Below are 23,503 nucleotides of genomic sequence, written 5' to 3' on the forward strand. Positions count from 1 at the left end.
GTATGCAAGTTAATATAGGTCAACCTAATTAAATGTAGACAACTGAAGTCACCAACATGAAAGTACTACATTTCTCTTCTGGCATTTTAATAAATCTCCATTCAATTATCCCAGGTTTATCTACATTATAATATCATGTTAAAGCTTTCAAAAGACAGGATTTCTTTAGATCTAAGAATTAATACCATTGTGGAATCTTCATATAAGTTCAAGAGACCACATGGCACCTAATTAGAAATGCCTGGCCGGGCGCGGTGGCTCAAGCCTGTAATCCCAGCACTTTGGGAGGCCGAGACGGGCGGATCACGAGGTCAGGAGTTCGAGACCATCCTAACGGGCTAACACGGTGAAACCCCGTCTCTACTAAAAAATACAAAAAACTAGCCGGGCGAGGTGGCGGGCGCCTGTAGTCCCGGCTACTCGGGAGGCTGAGGCAGGAGAATGGCGTAAAAACCCGGGAGGCAGAGCTTGCAGTGAGCTGAGATCCGGCCACTGCACTCCAGCCTGGGCGACACAGCGAGACTCCGTCTCAAAAAAAAAAAAAAAAAAAAAAAAAAAAAAAAAAAGAAATGCCTATGAAGCTTATTGAAATTCATATTCACAGTTCTGTCTCTAAATGGGTCTGGTTTCGAAGCCCTTATATGGACACAAAAATCTGCGTTTTTAACAAGTAAACTTTTCTTATGACCAGGCAAGTCTGGCAAATATAGGTATGTCATGGCACTTGAAGAGCATGCTTAACCTTGGCTCAACAGTTTTTGGTAGTTTAGGAGGCATTTTTGTCCCTGTGACTACCATAGATCACTGTGTTTTAGAGTAAGGAATATGGTATCATTTTAATAGATAGTCTAGTTTTACTAAGATTTAGTATGCAGTACATTACACCTCATCTTGAGTTACTCTTTTGCTTCATTCATTTCCTACCAGTTAACACATTAAAAGTTTCTTAAGGGTAGTGCACGTCAGCCAAACATCCTATTTAGCAACGTCACCAACTGCTACAGATCCAATTCCAGTTTCACTGGAAAAGATACTCTATACCACGGTAATCTAGAACTCAGCAGATTTTTCTGGATACAGGAAAAAATCTTAGGCTCTAAGCTATAAACAACCCCTGAGACAACTACAATTGACCACAAGTTATCTTGGAGCCTACTACTTCATCAACTAACCTTAAGTGTAGTCATATACACGGCAGAAGAAATGGCTTTGTGTCATCATAAAAGTTTCTATATGTGGTTCCTCAAGTAATTTCCGAAACTCTAACTGATGTCCAAGCGCTGTACTTATGGTAGGAGATGAAGAGTAGAAGAGGGTTAGGATATAGATAAATAGATATATAGCTTCAGTGTCACAAGCAGCTAGTAAACTTACCATAGTTTTCCTTTGTGATATCCCTACCGACTCAGCTTTCCCATCTTTTACCATCTCCTGAGCAATTTAGAAGACTGTTCCCTGTGAAATGAGGAAAAGAATTATATTTTATTGGCAGACACTTAGCTCCACTTTTACAGCCAGTATCTAGTTATTCCCATAAACCCTGCAATTAACTCAGAGCCCAGAAAAGAGCACCATGCAGAGCATTTTGAGGGTGAAAAGGGTCAGCCCACAGAAGGATCCATTTGTTCAGTAAAAAATGTTAGCATTTTTCCACTTCTTTGAAAACGGGGACCGGCAACCTTTAAAGAAAGTATCTGATAATGGTGACTTCAGAGGATTTAATGCACTTTTTTTTTTCATTTCATGGTTGTTGAAATCAAGAATCTACTATATCAAGAAATATTGTTTTTTCTTATTTAGTCTTTTTGCCTTCTTCTACTTCTTTTTTAAAGGTTTCTAAACTTTCTTTGGTATGTGCATTAAGAGTTCTCTTTTCTGGCTGGGCATGGTGGCTCACACCTGTAATCCCAGCACTTTGGGAGGCCAAGGTGGGAGGATCACAAGGTCAGGAGATCAAGACCATCCTGGTCAACATGGTGAAACCCTGTCTCTACTAAAAATACAAAAATTAGCTGTGTGTGCTGGTGTATGCCTGTAGTCCCAGCTACTTGGGAGGCTGAGGCACGAGAATCACTTGAACCCAGGAGGCGGAGGTTGCAGTGAGCCAAGATCACACCACTGCACTCCAGTCCTGATGATAGTGCGAGACTGCATCTCAAAAAAAAAAAAAAAAGTTCTCTTTTCCTCCCCCTCTGCAGTAGCTCTGCCTGGTGAATTTCTACATGAAGGAGAATGCACATCTCTCTAAGAGAAAAGCAGCAGTACATTAACTTGACGAGCAGCTTCTGATGAGCCAAATTTCATGATAGTACTATTTAAATTTCATCCTTTATTAAGAAATAAAATGACTTAAAATATTTTAATGGTATATATGAGAATCATAGAAATTCAGTTATGGAAATTACGCTGCGATGCAAGGACTAGCATATTTCTTCTTTGGTGAATTAATCAGAGATTCTGAAGAAATAATGCAAGTCTATCCCCAAGCAATGTCTATCAAATCTATAGAAAGATAAAATTAAATAACATTTTTCTCTGTGATTCTTCAAGGACAAGGTTTTTTTAATCCCCATTCTTTGTTCCACTAGGATTCGTTAGTATCCTCTTTGGTGCAGACAGTGATCCTCCTCTATTACTCCCCAAACTTCTGCTCTTTTCTCATTATAATATCAAGTCTCTTAATACCTGGGTGATTAAAAAAAAATCTGTACAATAAACCCCATGACACAAATTTACCTATGTAACGAACCTGCACATGTACCTCTGAACTTAAAAGTTAAAAGAAAAAAAAATCTGGTTGGTTACATTAAATAGAAAAAAAAAAAAACAAAAACCAACCAAACAAACAAAATTCAGGTCTCAGAAACAAGAAGATTCCATGTAATCCATGTAATCTAGAGAGGAAGACAAGCTGAGGAAATACCCAGTGCCAGAAATCCTGGCTGGGCAGCTCCATCTCATTGGCCAGGAGATGTGCTTTCGAGAGAAGGATCTGCCTGGAATCCTGTTCCGTTACATCAGAGTAGGCACCTAACTTAAGGGAGCTGGATATTCTCAGAAAAGATCAAAGTGTTCCCTGGAATACAAAAGACTGCATTTTAACTTGACTTCCCAAACTCCTTCCTCCCTCATACACACTATCCTTCAATGGCTAATGATACAGAAATTCAAAAAGCAAAATGGAATTTTTTACTAAAGAATCTGACACTCTGTTCTATTTCTAAATATCTATGTTGTGCTTGGTCTCTTGAGGCAGTAAGACCCCACAAACTTTCCTACTTCTCCTCTGTTGTCTCTCAGCTACATGAGACCCTCTCTAAAACAGCTGCTCAGGCTGGGCACAGTAGCTCACACCTGTAATCCCAGCACTTTGGGAGTCCAAGACAGGGAGATTGTGTGAGTCCAGGAGTTCGAGACCAGCCTGGGCAACATGAGGAGACCCCATCTCTACAAAAAAAATTTAAAATGAGCCGGACGTGGTGGTGCGTGGTTGTGGTCCTAGCTACTTAGGAGGCTGAGGTGGGAGGATCACTTGAGCCCAGATCAAGGCTGCAATGAGCCATGATCGAGCCACTGATCTGAGCTTGGGCAAAAGAGTGAGATTCTGTCTCAAAAAAAAAAAAAAAAAAAAAAAAAAAAAAAATATATATATATATATATATATATACACACACTCCTAATCCCTCTGCCAGGCTCTTCCTTCTCACAAGGTAAGCCTCTTTCTTCCTGTCACACATGGGCTTATAGTAGGTACTTGGTAATAAATGCTGATTGTATTGCTAGCTCTGGAGAATGGTGATAGCATTCTCTGACATTAGAAATAAAATCAGCATTATATATGAAAGGATACAGCACTTTTTCCAGTGTCAGAAACACATTTCCCAGTGATGAGAACTGTGTTATGCATCTCCCATGGATAAGCCCAAGGAGTTCATTTTAAACTGCAAAATGAGAAATTTAAACTAGACAGGTTTGAATATGACGTTGCCATGCAATTTCCAAAGTGGTCGTGGCATCCTCCTGCAGAGGCTCTGAGAAGACTTCGGTGTGAGTGGATTCACTACATAATGGGCACAGCCTGGTGTTATGGTGGAACTGAATGTCAAGAGAACAAAGGCAGAAGAATGCAACTTTTTTTTTCTTCTTTTTTTTTTTTTTTTTTTTTTGAGATGGAGTCCTCCAGGCTGGAGTGCAGTGGCACAATCGGCTCACTGCAAACTCCGCCTCCCAGGTTCACGCCATTCTCCTGCCTCAGCCTCCTGAGTAGCTGGGACTACAGGCACCCGCCACCGCGCCCGGCTAATTTTTTGTATTTTTAGTAGAGACGGGGTTTCACCGTGGTCTCGATCTCCTGACCTTGTGATCTGCCCACCTCGGCCTCCCAAAGTGCTGGGGAATGCAACTTTTTAAAAAGCATCTTATTTATTGCCCTCCTCACCTCTGTGTTTCAGGATAACACAAAGGAGCTAGGGAAGGAAGGACATAGCTCCTCCTGCTCTCATCTCACCTATCATTGTTGAATGACAAAGGACAAGAAGGAGTCAGAGCAGAGTTTGGGCTCATGAGCAAATCAGTGGACCTTGAGTTTGTTTTTCACAGAATTTAGAGATGCAAGTCATGTGTGAAGATGTTCCGTCCTGGAGGCACTTTCTCCAAGTTTTATGCACTCTGCTGGGTATAGTTGAGAAGCAGGAAATGATGGTCAGCCATCTGGACTATTGGTTCTGGTGGACCTATTGGTCTAGGAAAGAGGTCCTATTTTCCTCTGCCTCCAAGGCCCCACCCGGCTTCTCTGTGTTGAGCCCCCACCCTTGACAGATGACTCTCCCTTAGTGTTGCAGATCACTTTTCTCTCCTCTTCATCCAAGTTTACATTTACATCTGACATGTTTAACGATTACCCTACTCTCCCATCATCTCAGGATCTACAAGTTGAGTATTGCCCAAAACCCCATTCTCTCATTCCCCTATATCAGTGCTCCTCTTACTGGGAGGTAATTATTATCTGCAGAGTTTCATGGAAAAGTTATGAAATATTCATAGAGGCTAACTTTCATACCTATCGCATTAGTTCAGTGCTGGGAAGGATGTTTTAAATATGAATATCCCAACCTTGAATTTCAAGGGCACCACTGGAAGAAAAGACAGAGAAAGGCAGAGACAGAGACACAAAGACTTCCTCTCTCTTGGTGGTACAAGAAGGAGGGAGATATACTAATATATTCCTCGAGTATTGTTCTCCAATACCCCTACACAAACTCTGCTTTTTCAGATTAGGGTTCAACCTCATCCTAAAAAGATGATGTCAACATGTTTTAATTTTTTTAAAGAAATGATAGTATTATCCATGAAAGTTCTTTAAAGGTTTTTATAGTCTCATTTCATAGTCCAATTTCACTCAATCCTGAGAGCCTCTAAAAATAGCTTGTTGAGCAAATTTATTGCCACAGCTCACAATCTCTCTCTACTATGTCATTTTACATTGAAACCAGGTACTTAGGAAATATCCTGTCTTCTTGATAGCACAGTGCTCCAGGAGTCCCCAGGCAATTAATCTTTGCTAGCCAAATACTCCCAAGAAATCACACATTATATAATGCACATGAAAGCGTTTGTGTGCTGGAAAGCACTATAAAATGTTATTGTTTCTTATTAATAAAAAATCACTTAATGTATTAAGTGTGCCAGGAGTGTAGAATGACATAAGGTGTAATTAGCCACAAGGCACAGCAAAATCCTAAAACCAAAGACATCCTCTTTCCCCAACACTGCATCTCTAAGAATGTAGTTAATCTTTATTTGTTCCTTCACACATACATAAGCAATATGAATACATGAGTGCCAGAAATAGGGCTCAGAACTGGAGGTCTCTGCTTCATGTACTGTAACTCATGCGCACGGTCTTGTTCCTTTTATGGGTAGAAATGCCTCCGAGCTGTTTGCATTATCTCAGCAGCAGTTGGGGGAGGGGGGATCTGCACAGTCCACATCCCTCAGCCACAGTACCAGAAGAATCGTTTCTAATCAAGCATGTAAATCCATTTGTATGACCTTAGAAAGACTCCCAATAAGAACGTTTGGATATTAAAACACTCTATTCTAAAAGACATCATTGTAATTGTACTGTTTACTGTTGATACTATACCTAAAACAATGTATTATCTAGTGAAAAATCCAGGCCTGCTTTAAACAGAATAGTTAATAAGCACAATGAGTCCCTACTAGGATAGATCTAGAATTTAGTTATTTGGAAGATTTTGTTTGTTTCTTTCCTGATTCCCCTAGCATTCTGACTTTGGAAGTTAATGCTCACTCTTACCCCACACTCCCAGTTTGGGAGCCCTGAGCCCAGCCCCTCGACCCCATCTCAATTTTGGAAGTGTTTGAGGTCAATCTTCAAGGAAAGCCAGTGTCCTCAGATGTATCCAACTATCACTTAAATAAACTATCATTTATACTTTTTTTCTTTTTTTTTTTTTTAATGGAGTCTCGCTCTGTCGCCCAGGCTGGAGTACAGTGGTATGATCTCGGTTCACTGCAAGCTCCACCTCCCGGGTTTACGCCACTCTCCTGCCTCAACCTCCCGAGTAGCTGGGACTACAGGCGCCAGCCACCACGCCCAGCTAATGTTTTGTATTTTCAGTAGAGACGGGGTTTCTCGGTGTTAGCCAGGATGGTTTCGATCTCCTGACCTCGTGATCCATCCGCCTCGGCCTCCCAAAGTGCTGGGATTACAGGCATGAGCCACCACACCTGGCCTCATTTATATATTTTTAAACAATAAAGGTTAGAAGTTGATGCAGGAGAAAAATTTCCCCTTGGAGCAACATAAATTGCCTCCAGCTTTCCAGGAGAGGGTTATATTTGCTATCAAAGAAAAAAGAAAAGAAAGCCATTTATAAACAATCTCATCCCTATTCCCATAAACATTGAAAATCTTTCATTTCTCAAGCAATTTCAACTCTAAAATGCATACTGAGAGTTTCTGAAAACCTATTTGATGTTTTCATCTTTTTTTTTTTTTTTTTGAGACGGAGTCTCACGCTGTTGCCCAGGCTGGAGTGCAGTGGCGCGATCTCGGCTCACTGCAAGCTCCGCCTCCCGGGTTCCCGCCATTCTCCTGCCTCAGCCTCCTGAGTAGCTGGGACTACAGGCGCCCGCCACCGCGCCCGGCTAATTTTTTTTTTTTTGTATTTTTAGTAGAGACGGGGTTTCACTGTGGTCTCGATCTCCTGACCTTGTGATCCGCCCGCCTCGGCCTCCCAAAGTGCTGGGATTACAGGCTTGAGCCACCGCGCCCGGCCTGATGTTTTCATCTTTACTTCTGTAAAAATAACAATATCTCATTGAGACTTCTGATATGACCATGATTGTATAAATCCAGTTTTCTTCTCTTCTATTCCTGAAAACTATCCAAAAGAAAAATGAGAAACAAAAACACAAATTGTATTTTCAGTAAAACGAGGACACAGACTCTAAAGTATTTTTGAAAAGGATGCCAAAAAAACAACAGAATTCACAGAAGAGACAACAGTGGGAAGTAGAAAGAAGGACCAGTGGTGTCAGGTCTCAGAAATGTCCCATAAAAATATACTTTTTTTGAAGGCGAGGGACATGCCTGGAGGGGAAAAGGACTACAACCCATGTATATAAAAGAGGTTCAGAAAAGAGATGAATCTTGCAGGTATCAAAAGCCTTCAATAGACCCAGTTCACATCACAGAAGCTAAGGGCTTCAGGAAGAATAATGTAGATCGAGCCATATTTATCTGAAGACATAGTCTCTGTAACAATTGAAAGTATCAGCCTTTTCATGTAAAAAAACCTGCCCAATCAGGAATACCCCTTTGACCCCTTCTCATGACCATTCACAATAGCTTATACAGAAAAATTCACCTCTTCATATAATAATCAATTTTTGAAAGAAACTAGTATTGCACTTAAAGGTGCCAGAAGAAATAAAGGAGGAAAAAAATCAGCAAAATTTATTAGCAGATGAGACTCGTTTTCAGGAAAAATAATGCCATATGATAGGTAAATATTGTGAACAAATATTTTGCTATAACTGAGAAAAACATAATGAAACAATTACCTCTATTAAGAAAGACAACAAGGCAAAAATGCAAGAAATCAAGAAGAGATGGCAAGACACGTGGAGATAGTGGAATGTGGGCTAGCAAAACTCAGGAAAGAACTAGAAGGAAAAATAAAGCCATCAGAGAAATGCAGATAAAATTGGAAACAGACCCTGTAGAAAACACATTAAGGGGTATGAGAATAGAGATATGAAAAGTAAGCCAGATGTAACATAAATAGCTTAAAAGAATTAGAGAGAAAACTATGTATAAAACAATATACAAATAAAATAATAAAATATGAATATAATATATAAAATTACATATAAAAGAATAAACAAGGGAAACTCAGCATATGTATAACTGGAGTTCCCAAAGGATAAAAGAATAAAAGCATAGTAACATCATAGACCAGATTTGAATATTGCTCAAGAAAAAAAATATCCTGGAGTGAAAGACATGAATCTACACCTTGAAAAATTTTTGCTAGGATAATTAACCTGGCACAATCAATGCAAATACAACTCCTAGAAAAGTTAAAGAATGCTAGCTTTAAAGAGACAGGCAAAAAAGATCACATCACTTAATGAGATGAAGGGAGTGTATTAGATGGTAGTAAGACCTATTCCTGCCGGGCGCGGTGGCTCAAGCCTGTAATCCCAGCACTTTGGGAGGCCGAGACGGGCGGATCACGAGGTCAGGAGATCGAGACCATCCTGGCTGACATGGTGAAACCCCGTCTCTACTTTAAAAATACAAAAAACTAGCCGGGCGAGGTGGCGGGCGCCTATAGTCCCAGCTACTCGGGAGGCTGAGGCAGGAGAATGGCGTGAACCCGGGAGGCGGAGCTTGCAGTGAGCTGAGATCCGGCCACTGCACTCCAGCCTGGGCGGCAGAGCGAGACTCTGTCTCAACAACAACAAAAAAAAAAACCTATTCCTAATACTAGAAGATGATGGGGCAATACCTAATGATAATCCAAAGAAACGAAGTGTGAGCTAACTATTCTTTTTTATTTTATTTTATTTTATTTTTTTAATATACAGAGTTTCATTCTTGTTGCCCAGGTTGGAGTGCAGTGGTGCGATCTTGGCTCGCTGCAACCTCCTGGGTTCCATCAATTCTCCCACCTCAGCCTGCCGAGTAGCTGGGATTACAGGCGCCTGCCACCACACCCAGCTGATTTTTGTATTTTTAGTAGAGATGGGGTTTCACCATGTTGGCCAGGCTGGTCTCGAACTCCTGGCCTCAGGTGATCCACCCGCCTCGGCCTCCCAAAGTGCTGGGATTACAGGCGTGAGCCTCCACGCCCAGCTGAGCTAAGTATTCTTACATTCAGCAAATAATACTTCAAGTAATGGCTACAAACAAACTGTTTTGAATATGCAAGGACTCTAGGAATACTGGTCTCATGAGGCTTTCTTGGAGAAATAAACTAATATAAGACAAATTTCAAGCAGCAAAGATTGAGGAACCTATAGTAATAGCACTAGGAGTTAACAGTAAATGTATTTAGCAGTAGAACTAAGACACAACAAATGTAGGTATTAAACTGACAGAACAAAATGTAAGTATAAGAAGCCTTTCCAGTATAAAAATAATATGGCTGGGCACGGTGGCTCATGCATGTAATCCCAGCACTTTGAAAGGCCTAGGCGGGTGGATCACTTGAGGTCAGGAGTTCAAGACCAGCCTGGCCAACATGGCAAAACCTCATCTCTACTAAAAATACAAAAAACATTAGCCAAGCACAGTGGCAGGTGCCTGTAGTCCCAGGTACTCGGGAGGCTGAAGCAGGAGAATTGCTTGAACCCAGGAGGCAGAGGTTGCAGTGAGCCGAGATCGCACCATTGCACTCCAGCCTGGGCAACAAAGTGAGACCCTATCTCAAACAATAATAATAATACCATCAACAACAATTGGGAACGGAAATAAGAAAGGGGGTGGGGAACAATGGGCACATACACCAATTGCTTCTTCTGTAGAAACTTGGAAATCAAAAGAACACTTAAAGCTAACAAGTTTAATAATAGACGTATACATGTGATAAATCCTAAGAAAGATAATACTATTCACTGAAATTGGATAATGGCAAAAAGGAAGTGAAGAGGAGAGAAAGAAAATATGTATTTATCGTTGTTCATAGTAAGGAAATAATAAATACTCTAAAAAATGGAAGAAAAAGGCCATTATATGAAATTAACAATGATGAATTAATACCTAGTACAAAAATGTGAGCATTCTTAAATATCAGTGCTATACATACCAGAATATTTATTCTAAATATAGAATATGTAATATGAAAGAATTAAGACCAATCATAACTGTCATATCAATAACTGTAAATGGCCAAAATTAACCTTTTTTAAAAAAGAGTATTTCTGAATGAATTGCAAAGCAAAACCCGGTTTTATGCTGTATACGGAAGACATACCCAAAACTAAATGATTCAGAAAAATATTTGTTAAAAGATAGTCAAAAGTTCATAAGATAAATGCATAAAAGGAAGCAAGGTCTTGACTGTATTATCAAACACAGTAAAATTCAGATCAAAATGTACCAAAAGAGAAGAGGGCAGTTTATAATGCTAAAGAGCTCAAAACAAAGTGAGAATATAACGTATAACTATCAATGCATGATATAACATAGTATCAATAGTCTGAAAGTAAAATCTAGAAAATATAGAAGAGAAATAGGAACACATTGGTAAAAGTAATCTTTAGTTCACTTCTCTCAGTCTATGGTAGATCAAGTGGATGCAGACAAAAAATCTCAAAAGAAATATTTCCAGAGAAGAAATAGAGAAAGTTGTTAAAGGGCTAACCACCGCCCCCCAGCAAAAAAAAAATTACCAATCTCCAAGGGTTCTGTAGGACAACCTACAAATGAAAGTACCAGAACCAGATGATTTTGTAGGAAAATCCTACCAAACCATTTACGTGATATTAGAACTATTCGAGAGCATCAAAAAAGAAGGAAAAGTTACAAATTACTTTTGTGAAATAAGTATAACACTAATACCAAAGCCCAACAAAGATTTAACTAAAGAAATCTACAGAATAATCTCATTTTAGAAATATCAATACATGACTACCATATGGCTGATAAAAAAAAGAAAACAATTATTAAGCAGTAGAAATATCAATACAAAAGTCATATATAAAATACTGCCAAATAGAATTCAGCAGCCAGGTGCAGGAGTTATCCAAAGTGTTTTAAGGATGGTGCAACATCAGAAAATCTGTTAATAAAATGTATCATTTTAGTAGGCCTGAGGAGAAAGATGATATGATCATCTTCATGGAAGATATTTAAGGCATCAGAAAAATGAATTACTAAAATTTAATTTAAACAACAAAATAGGGAAATGATGGTATGATAGCCTCAATGTTGACCACTGTCAGTTCCTTCCCTCCCTCTATATATAACATGTCCCTCCCTCTATACATCAAGGCATCTATACATCTCCCTCCTCTATATAGCAATAAAAGGAGTTTATTCCTCAACTCTTGAATCTGAGCTGGTCCTATAAGCGTCTTAACCAAAAGAATGCAGAGAAATTGAATGAAGAAAAATCTAAAGGACACAAAAAGGAGCAATACCCTACAAGTCATTAAAACAGATAATAAAATCTCTAATTACAGCAGTGTGGGACTGACAAATAAATGTACCAACAGTCCAAAACAGTACTGTATAGAAAGCCGAAAACACAGAAAATACAAAGGGGACTTTGGCAGAAGAAAAGCAAATTATTCAACAAATACTTTGAGACTGCTGGATTTGACAATGATTCTAGCTTAATAACACACTTGACTGGCAAAGATGTAGAAAAATAAACACCAAAGACGGATTTACAAGAAGCTAATGAAGATTACAATTCAGAGCCCCTCATTTGCAGGGGCACCTTCCAAGGTTCTGGAATGGCTGTAAAAAGGTGCTCACATGGTCATGGATTAATTAATTTGAATTTAGTCACATCGGTATAGGGTTTTGCTGCTTTTATGCCCGGTTAAGTTATTGCTAGCCTCCCTAGGATAAGAATGGCTTCCAAGAATATTCCTGTGGCCTGCCTACCAACTCCCCTCGTGCTGTAGGACAGAGGTTAAAGGCCATAGATTCCATTGTCCTATGAGCATGTCCAGGCACCCAGCACTGGAAGGATAAGTTGCAGAGGTGATAAAAGGCTTGATATGTTTCTCATTCTAAATAAAATATGTGTATACTTTTACACTAACTTTGTATTTCTGTTGTTGGATTATCTTTCTTAAAGAAAACTCATCCATTGATTGATGGTGGGAATGTAAACTGGAGAGCAAATTTATCAGAATTTCAAACACATATTCTTTTGACCCAACAATCCTTCCTTCTGAAATTTTGTCCTACAGCTGTTCTCATACATGTGCAGAGTGACTTACAGACTTGTTCTTGGCAGCATTGCTTGTAATAGCAAACAATTGGAAATAATCCAGCTATCTAAGAACAGGGGACTGATTCAGTAAAGGATGACACACTCATAAAATGGAATACCATGCAATTGTTAAAAATAAAAAGGAAGCACTTAAAGAATTGATCAATAAATATCTCATGATAAAGTTTTATGTGAAAAAAGTCAAACTACAGAAAAATGTGTATAGTGTGCTTCCATGTGTGTAAAAAAGACTAAAACAGAATAGAAACACAATTGCAATGCACACACACTGTAAAAATCTGAAGAATAAACAAAACACTAACACACCAGTCATCTATTGGAGGTTGTAAACTGGATAAATGAGAAACATGAGTGGGAAATGGACTATTCACTGCATGCATTTATATATTTTTTATGTTTTTACTCATGAATGTTATTATGCATTCACAATTAAGTAATTTTTTAAGGAACTCATGGCAGCATTACCTTCCGAGTTTCTTCCAGAAGCCTTCCAGAGCCCGCCGTGAGGATTGCCTGCTTTCCCTACATGCTCTCACAGCTCCTTCTTCTGACCTGTCATAGCACCTATCACACTGTATTGTGATGGCCTATTTACTGAGGTGTCTCTTTCACTAAAATACAAGTTTCATAAGAGGAACCAAATCTCTAAGCATCTGGCACGGTACCTGCTTCATACAAGGTGTACAAAATGCTTGTCAAGAAAAAGTCAATAGGAAATAAGTTATTTCCTTTTAGAAGTAAAATGCTCAACACTATTTGCTTAGACAGTATATCTACGAAGTGAGTCCAAATTATTTGGGTCCAAATAACTGCTTTAAAGCAAAAAAGAGAAGGAGGAACGTTAGTTTGAACTTAAGCATGTTAGTATTATGTATTGATTTTCTATTGCTGTATGGCAAACTACCACAATCTTAGTGACTTGAAACAATGCTCATTTATTAGCTCCCAGTTCTGTAGGTCAGAAGTCCAGCAGGCATGAATAGATTCTCTGCTTAGGATATAATAAGGTCAAAATCAAATTGTGGCCAGGCTGGTCTTATCAGGAGTCTCTGGAGAAGAATCTGCTTCTAAGCTTATTCTTTTTGCAGAATTTGTATCCTTGGGATTGTAGAGCTGAGGTTCCTATTTCCTTGCTGGCCATCAGCCAAGCACTGTTCTCAGTTTCTAGAGGTCACTCACAGTCTTTGACACATGGCCCCCTCCATCTGCAAAGCTATCAATGAAGCACTGCCTTCACAACAGATTCTCCTGTTTTAAATCGCTAATTTTCCCTTATGCTACCAGCTAGAGAAAACTCTCTGCTTTTAAAGGGAACATGTGACTAGGTCAGGTTCATCCAGATAATCTCCTTATCTTAAGGGCAGCTGATTGGTAATTTCATTGCATCTGCAAAATCTCCTTTGCCAGGTAACAGTAACATAAACATGGGAGTAATACCAGGGGTCAAGGATCACTGGGGTTATTTTAGAACCATTTCCACCATACCATGTTGACTCTTAACATGTCAACACTAATTATCCCTAAGGAATAGTTACCCAAATTTAGGCAGCAAAGAATTTTCTCCCTTCTCCACATATTTCTCTCTCCTTTCAATTTCTGGGATTTAATGACCTGAGAACACCAGCTGGTGTGTCTAAAGATTGCCTCAACCACCATGACAGAAAAACAGTGTGTGGGAGGGCAAAGTGGGGTGGTGGTGGTGATGGAAGCAAAGGTATGTGCATGGACAATCCTAAAAATAGTCACAGGAAACTGAACAACAAAAAACGTTTTTATTAAAAAAAAAAAAACCTGATAAGTACAATTTCTATAGGTATCTAAGACTGACCAAGATTTAGAAGGAAATTCCCCAGACCCAAGTGGAGTCCTACTGAAAACAGAAATGTTGTCCCTCACATAAAGCCTTTGAAGTTGCCATCAAGTCCACTGACTTTGGTGTTTTCTAGTTTTTCTCCCTATAACTATGTTTAAATGCTTTCCTTCCTTTCTTATTATCTGGCATTATTTGACATGTCTATTCTCTATTTCCCTTTGATTCGACATTGTTCTTCTATGTAACAGTACCATCAGAACTAGCAGTAGTTCCCACTGTCTATTCTCTATTTCCCTTTGATTTGACATTGTTCTTCTATATAACAGTACCATCAGAACTAGCAGTAGTTCCCACTGCCCAGCATTTATGCCCCCAGTACTCACATGACTGTCCTTCACACCTTCTTCAGAACCCTGCTCAAATGTCACGTTAGCAGCAAGGTCTTCCCTAATCAAGTTGGGTAAAAAGGAGCTACTCTCCACTCATCTTGCCTTATTTTTCAGTAGAATTTATCACTATCTAATACATTGCACACACATATGTACATACACACAAACACAAACACACACACACACACACTTCTTTATTATCTGTCTATTAAGAAAAGGGGGCCATATCTCTAGCATTTAGAAGAATTCCTGCACTCAATAAATATTTTTTGAGTGAATGAATGGAAGTTTAATGGAGTCTCACTCTGTCACCCAGGCTGGAGTGCAGCTCACTGCAACCTCCACCTCCCAAGTTCAAGCAATTCTCTCGCCTCAGCCTCTCAGGTAGCTGGGACTACAGGTGCCCTCCACCATGCCTGGCTAATTTTTGTACTTTTAATAGAGATGAGGTTTCACCATGTTGGCCAGGCTGGTCTCAAACTCCTGACCTCAGGTGATCTGCCTGCCTCGGCCTCCCAACGTGCTGGGATTACAGGTGTGAGCCACCACGCCTGGCCAAGACTTTCACTTTTAATTATTTTTATATGTTAGTTCTTCCTCAATTCCAACAATGATTTGTATCCATCCCTACCTTTTTCCTCAGATTTTATAAGCCCTTTATAGTGGACATAAGAGAGTACTTATGAATAAGCACAGAAATTTTTACCAGTTCCATAATTCACTAGTGAACACAACTACCTTGCTCGGTGATATTAACAACTACTCAAATAAAGTGAAATCACTTTCTTTATAACATGCTCTGCTTCAACCATTGTTTTTCCTGGTTCCATGGGCAAAGAACTAGTCATGCTTTTGCAAAACTTCACATTACAATAACGTTTTATAGCCATGCTAGGAATGGATGCACACACATGTACAGTGGTCAAAAGATGTGATTTTAAATCAAATATGCACAAATTAAATACTCAGCTCAGTATTGCAGTGGTGACTTGATTTTAGACAAGTCACTTAAACTCTCTAAGCTATTGTTTCTTCATGTATGAAATGAGGATAATAATAGGACTTATTTCACCTAAAACTTATGAGGATTACATAAGCCAATGTATCAGTATATGTAGCAGTGTTGAACAAACATCAGTGGCTTCTGCTATTGTTATTTTTGTTCATGTGGGAAAGATACTTGATACAACTTCATTGTCCTTTTGTAATATCTCATCTCATAGACTATATTTTCTTTGGCTATGCTCAGTTTCCTATATCCAGGGAAGAGTAAATAATACAAAATGCCCATAAACAAAACCAGTGTGGATTAATATCGGTTGGTTTGGCTCCTAAAACACTGAAATGAGGTTGGAAGTGATGGGGCACACATGTGTGATGGTCTCTTCATAAGAAGAACAGACAGTCATGAGAGTTGAGTGCTTAGGACACTGGCATGCCTGAGACAGGGGATGATGCAACATGACTTCCTGGGGTCTCTTCCAGACCTACATTTTATTTTTCTTGGTAAAAGCTCCATACACTATGAGTTTCATCAAATCATTTTCAACTAGAGAATCACGCCTGCCATCCTCAAGTGAAGTCTTACATTCTTGGGAATTCAGGCCTACTTTCTTCCTTTCTGATACGTGAAAAGATTACTTGTTCACAAGTCCTTAACTTTAAATTTAGAATAAGAAAGCTGTCTAAAAACTACATTTTGCTGATCGAAGATAATCCAAAAGAGGATTCAGATGGTAGCAGAAGGGAGAAAGGTATGCTAGGGTACCTGGGAAATGGGCAACAAGGAAAACAAGCACAGTCTGTGTCTCAGAGCCACTTCCCGGAATAGCTGTTTAGGAAGTTTGCCAGAATCTAAAGCCAACGCACACGGGTCCCTTGCAGGCAGCTCTTGACCACACAGTCTATATCAAAACTCAATAAGCCATAGTTGGTTTAAAATTAAGTCACATTATCATGTTTCCCATATAAGATTGAGAGGCAATAATAAATATGATTTATGCAATCATAATAATTATACCATACAATTCATCCATTAAAGTCTTTTTTTGTCTTTCTTTCTTTTTTTTTTTTTTCTTTTTTGAGACAGGGTCTCACTCTGTCACCCACACTGGGGTGCAATGGTGCAATCTCAGCTCACTGCAACCTCCATCTCCCAGGCTCAAGCCGTCCTCCCAACTCAGCCTCCCGAGTAGCTGGGACCAGAGGCATGCACCACCATGCTGGGCTAATTTCTGTGTTTTTGCAGAGACGGGGTTTCACCATGTTGCCCAGGCTGGTATCAAACTCCTGGATTCAAGCAATCCACCTGCTCGGCCTCCCAGAGTGCTGACATTACAGGCATGAGCCACCATACCCAGCCTCCATCATTCAATAAAGACATATTTTCATGAGTATTCTTAATTCTTCAAAGTTGAGGTGAGTAGCCAAAGGATAGGTGAGGCAATATAAATTGAGGAGAATGTGAGGATCATGGGAAGTGGTATGTAAAAAAAATGGAAAAGTTAGTTGGGAAGGAAAAAAAAGAGAGGGCTTTGTATTCTCAAACAGTGCTCAAGAGCATGGCCTTTGAGCTCATGAAATAAGTAACTTCCTGCCAAATCCTGAGAGACAAATAGTATATTAGTGGTTTTCAGGGACTGTGAAGGGGCTGAACGGGGAGTAACTGCTCATGGGTACAAGGTTTCTTTTTAGAGTGATTAGAATATGCTGAAATGTATTATGGTGGCGGTTGCACAACTCTGGGATTCTACCCAAAAAACTATTGAATTGCACTTTAAATGGATGAATTGTGTGGTATGCAAATTATATCCCAATGAAAATGCTGAAAAAAATAACTGAAAGAGGGAAAAGTAAAGATAGTAATATGATGCCTTTGCTTACGAAAGTTAACCTCAAACTAGATAGTAGCTAACAACTGAAATAATGGGAGAGAAAATTTTATTTCAAATTCTTAGATAAATTCATCAAAGTCCTTAGTTCCTGAAATCACAAACTAGATTTTATTTAATAGCTACAATAACACCTGGCTACCAGGACAAATAACTCTTGAATCTGTCATCTCCATTCCTACTGTCACTGATTTAGTCCTCCTCTCTTCCCTGGACCATTATACAGTAACAGCCCTTTAACCAGCCTGGCTTCTCCCTTGGGACTCATTCTCCATGTTACCACTGGAGAGGTCTTCCAAACAACATAACAACAAATCCAAGCACATCAATCCTCTGATCAATAGCATTCAGCAGCTCCCAACCCTTCCCAGAATAGAGTTAGGAATCTCTAAACAGGCTTAAAATGCCTCCATTTTCTGTGTTCTGACTCCTCTTTTCAACCATATCCCCACCCACACCCAGGTGAACCCTGGGACTGGACCACACTGCACTGCGTGTCAGTCCCACACTCTCATTTCCATATTTGTGCAAGCCACCTGGTGTGTACAACCGTCACTGTCCCTGAAAAGCTTTAATACACAGCTCAAACTTTACCTCCTTCTTGCAAGCTTCGTTATTTCCCCAGATGTTCTACTGGGTGATTCCTACTCTATGATTCCTTAATTCATCCATGTGTTCTACAAATATTTATCGAGTGGCTTTTGTAGGTCAAGCATATAGTACCTTGTCTGTGCCTTTATTACAGCAGGGTTCACACTGATAGAACTTTGTACATCTCTGCTCCTCCCACTAAACTATGATCCCTCAAGGACAGATATCATGTTCTATTGTTCATCTTTGCATCCCTGCTCCTAATATACTGCCTGATATATTATAGGTACATAACAATGCCTTGGATAAGTGAAAAAAAGGCACTAAAGAGATTATTTGAATATGCTCAACATTACCTACAAATCATCCTTTCACTTTAATATAAAAGACCTGATATAAAAGAGATATGTTTTATTGGTATTAGTAATAGTAATGCCATTTTGTGGTTGTTCAGATCTAAAGCCTTTGGATATGTAACCCACACATGTACACACACATATATGCATATAGACAAATGTAATCATATAGTTTTTCATATTTGAACATGAAAGGATTTAAAACAGATAAAATAAACCATTAACATAATTTTTCTCACTTTTGACTTTTCACATATATTTTTTTCCAAAAAAATATATATGAATTTGTACTTAAGAAAAGAAAGGTGAAATTCTCTGTCCCCATAGAGCTCCATCCACACTATTATGCAGATAACTGTTTTCTTTAACCACAATTTCTTTGGTAAGCCCTGAACAAACATTCCAATCGTTTGCTAAACATATCCACTGAGGCATGGTGCCCTGTTAAAGAAATTAGTTCCCTTCCTTTTAATTTTAAAATATCTATGAACCAGTAAACTCAGAAACATTGTGATCCCAAAATACTATTATGTTTCCTGCCAAGTTTCTTCTGTCTAATCTAAATCTCCTCGGGTTTCTATGCTAAGACGAAAGCATTTTGGTGACTATCTCTTTACTAATATGCCAGACTAAGTTCTCGGGGTTCTTCGTTCGGGACTCTAAATTATCAAAAGGCATATCAGAACTATTACTGGCTCCAGAATGTGATACATTCCACAAGAAAACTCTCCTGGACTCCAAAAAAAAAAAAAAAGACACTATCACAGGGAGGAAAAACAGGTGAAGAAACAGCTATAGATTAAATGCTGTGTTTTAAGCTGATTGGATTCTGATTTTAAAAAGAAAAAAGCTATTAAAGTCATTTTGTAGGCAATTAAGGACATTTTAATATGCAGTGATTTAGATTACATTAAGAAATGAATGTGAATTTTCTTGGTTATGATCATGCTGCTGTGGTTATATAAGAGAGTGCTCTTATTCTTAGGAGATGCTGCTAAAGTATTTATGGGTAAAATGTCACCATGTCTACAATTTACTTTCAAATGGTTCGGGGGCAAAATATGTGCATATATATGCAAAGAGAAAGTATTTGTGGTAAATTGTCAACATCATTGGATGTAGATGGGGGTCATAAGGTATTCCTATAATTCTTTCAACTGTTCAGTATGTTTCAAAATTTTCAAAACAAAAAACTGGAATAAAATCCTCTTTGAAGAAAATTTTTTTTAAATAATAGCTGTCCCTTATTATTGAAATAGTGTAACACACACTATTTCAAATTGATAATGCCATTTAGTACTAGAGATAAATCTATTGGTCATTCATTATTAACTCCAGAACTGTGTTTATATCACAAAATCGAATTCGCTAATCCTACTATAGAACTTATCAAAAGACTTGAGGTTATAATTATTTTCTCCTAGAGAAGAAATCTCAAAATGTAAGTTTATGACTTTCTGTAATAAATGCTTTTTTGCTTGAGCACGTGTTCCCCAGGAGAAAAATGTGCGTGTGGAAACACGTGGAAGAAATTCTCCTTCCTTAAATACATTTCCTAATTATTTCAATGTTTTAAAAGCAATCATGAACAGGTTTTATTGTTTTATATTTTTCCACATATAACAAACCTTCCTTTCTACATCCTCTCCTCTTGCTCTGACCCTACAGAATTCTCTTTTATGGCCAACAAGTTCCAAGAGAGGCTACAGGCTCTGTTTCATGCGTCACCTGACAAAGTACCTTTTCTTGGAATAAGGTCTCTTCAGTGAAGCCTGCTGTGTAAGACAGCTATGGTGCTAGATTACCCAGCTGAATGCCTTCTGGAATATTTTTTTCAGTGTCTGTGTATTAGTACATTTTCACGCTGCTGATAAAGACATACTCGAGACCAGGCAATTTACAAAAGAGCCTTAATGGACTCAGAGATCCACATGGCTGGGGAGGCCTCACAATCACGGCCAAAGCTGAGGAGGAGCAAGTCACATCCTACGTGGATGGTGTTAGGCAAAGAGAGAAAGAGCGAGCTTGTGCAGGGAAAAGTCCCCTTTTCAAAACCATCAGCTCTCGTGAGACTCATTAAACACCACAAGAACAGCACGGGAAAAACCTGCCCCCGTGATTCAACCACCTCCCACTGGGTCCCTCCCACAACACGTGGAAATTCAAAATGAGATTTAGGTGGGGACACAGTTAAACCATACCAGTCTGTATGTGGCATGAAATGCTTTCTAGTTACTGACAAGTAGTCAAGTGTCCAGAATTCTCTCTTCATGGGAAGAGGCTTGAAACACATATATATACACACACACACACACAGAGTTGTCTCTCAATCTTTGTAAGAGGATTGGTTCCAGGACCCTCCATAGATACCAAATTCCATGGATGCTCATGGTGTAATATTTGCATATAACCTACACACATCCTCCTGTATACTTTAAATCATCTGTAGATTACTTATAATACTTCATACAGTATAAATTCTTTGCAAATAGTTGTTATACTGTATTGTTTAGGGAATAATGACAAGAAAAAAATATGTTCAGTACAGCGGCAATTGTCCCTGTTTTTCCTGAATATTTTTGATCCTTGGTTGGTTGAATCCATGGATGCAGAACCCAAAAATCTGGAGGGCTGACTTTCTACTGTGCAGAACTTTATTTCAAAGGAATTTGAATAGACAAAAGAAGATGTTTCATGATACACAGCTTGCCTATAGAAATAAGAGAAAATATGAGCAAGAGAATAAAAAACAATTTCTTATTTTTTAAGAAGGAGCTTGGACCCGTATGAAATAAGATGACATAACCTAGAAAGCATGATCTGACAAAATATTAACCAGTTCAGTTTATTTCATGAGAAAAAAAAAAACTTTAAAACTTAACAAGAATAATTGTCTTTAGTTTCCAAAGTACTCTGCACAACACTTGAAACAGTATAAATGTCAGATCAATTGCAGTCCCCAGAAAATTTTTAATTTTAAACATTAAGAAGTGTCTGTTCTTGAAAGTCTTTATCATTTCTAAAATCCTCCTAGCTTCCCTCTTAGGCCAAAGCAGGAGACTAGTATGTGGCATGCATCCTGTTAGCCGTGACTCAAAAACTCTAACACACACTTGTTAAGTTTCAGTTTAACTTAAAATTTCATGGTTTCGAAGGGCAATTTCCTCTTCTGGTTTTCCAAATAGTATCCAAATATGGCAGAAACAACAGAAATAGCTGAGAAATTTTGATGAAAATTTAGCTACACATTTGTTTAAAGTTTGATTTTTTATTAATTTCTACTGGATTTGAAGGTTTGACTGAATTAATTGGTGTCGATCGTCAGACTATCTCCATCACACCTGGTCTTGTTATCATAGCACAGCCAGACAAAGGGATTTTTCACACGCTTCTCATTCTTTAGCAAGTACAACTTAGGTGTGAAAGAAATTTTTCTTGCCACTTAAGCCTGGCTGTTTTCCCACCCTGCTCTGTCCTGCTGGTTCTTCAGCTGCCAAGCATTGGCAAGCTTCAGACCATATTCACCACACTCTAGAGTCACTCTAATGAGTTCGTCTCTTGGCCTTGATTTCCACCAGCAGTAGATCATGGCTTAACATGGCAAATCTTTCATGTAGGGAAAAAATCTTTCTTGATAATTTGTGAGAGATGAGAACAAAAAATTGTACAGTTCAGGTATATTTAGAAAGCTGAAATCAGATTCATTTTAGAAGTACTCATAGAGGTAGCTACTGTGTTTTGTTAGCTTGTTTATTTGTTTGCTTGCTTCCTTTCCTGGGCCAAAGTGAAAAATGTAGTTCAGACCAGACCACTTTTAGGAAGCCGTGTAAACTATTGAAGCAACAGTCATCATCAGCATGGTATAAAACTAGCTTTTCAAAAATCAGGGTCAGAAGTCTTGAGCTATGCATTTATTATTTTTTTTTTTTTTAGACAGGGTCTGGTTCCATCGCCCAAGCTAGAGTGCAGTGGTGCCATCTCAGCTCACTGCAACTTCTGCCTCCCAGGCTCAAGCCATCCTTCCACCTCAGTTCAACCTCCCGAGTAGCTGGGACTATAGGCATACACCACCATGCCCAGATAATTTTTGTATTCTTTTTAGAGATAGGGTCTCACTTTGTTGTCCAGGCTGGTCTCGAACTCCTGAGCTCAAGCCACCTGCCCACCTTGGCCTCCCAAAGTGCTGGGATTATAGGCATGAGCCACCGCACCTAGCCTATGTACTTTCGGTAGTGCACAGGATGGTAAACACAGTCAGCATGGAGCTTATGGAGTCCTGTTCGTGCCTCAGGAACTACGAAGGGGATTTTCATATATATCCGCACATATTCCTAGGGATCCTGGGAGGTAACTGTGATTTGTGCAATGCTGGAAATGAGGATGATGCAGGCTAATTAAGAAACATGCCCATGGTCACGTCATGCTTGAGTGGACGGCAGAGTTGGAACCACATCCCATGCTCATAACCTTAAACCACTCTGCTATATCACACCCTAGGCTGGAAAGTGGAGGCCCAACTTAGCATGCAGTCTCTCCAGGTCATTAGACACTGCTGGGACCTATTTGAGTGAATAACAACTCATGTTTTATTTATTTATTTATTTATTTATTTATTTATTTATTTATTTGAAAGGGAGTCTACTCTGTCGCCCAGGCTGGAGTGCAGTGGCACGATCTCAACTCACTGCAACCTCCATCTCCCAGGTTCAAGCGATTCTCCTGCCTCAGCCTCCCAAGTAGCTGGAACTACAGATGCCCACCACCACGCCTGGCTAATTTTTGTATTTTTAATAGAGACAGGGTTTCGCCATATTGGCCAGGGTGGTCTGGAACTCCTGACCTCAAGTGATCCACCCGCCTCAGCCTCCCAAAGTGCTGGAATTACAGGCGTGAGCCACTGCACCAGGCCAACAACTCATTTTAAAGTAGGAATTGAAATGAGTGTTCAGGCAACAAATTT

At 39.1% G+C, this 23,503-nt stretch overlaps 1 protein-coding gene and 1 long non-coding RNA gene across 2 annotated transcripts in view; one reads left to right on the top strand and one right to left on the bottom strand.

Annotated features, from left to right (window-relative positions):
- Positions 1-23,503, top strand: part of RHOJ (ras homolog family member J) — a 103,373-nt gene that overhangs the window by 20,836 nt on the left and 59,034 nt on the right. The gene's annotated exons all lie outside the window — the stretch shown is intronic.
- The window catches only part of LOC102137408 (uncharacterized), an 86,990-nt gene that overhangs the window by 2,274 nt on the left and 61,213 nt on the right, over positions 1-23,503 (bottom strand). Inside the window, exon 2 of the long non-coding RNA XR_279326.5 lies at positions 1,375-1,455. This is a non-coding gene — a long non-coding RNA (uncharacterized lncRNA). The remainder of the gene's footprint in view (positions 1-1,374; positions 1,456-23,503) is intronic.

Source organism: Macaca fascicularis, chromosome 7 (genome assembly GCF_037993035.2).
Source record: "Macaca fascicularis isolate 582-1 chromosome 7, T2T-MFA8v1.1".
NCBI lineage: Eukaryota > Metazoa > Chordata > Mammalia > Primates > Cercopithecidae > Macaca > Macaca fascicularis.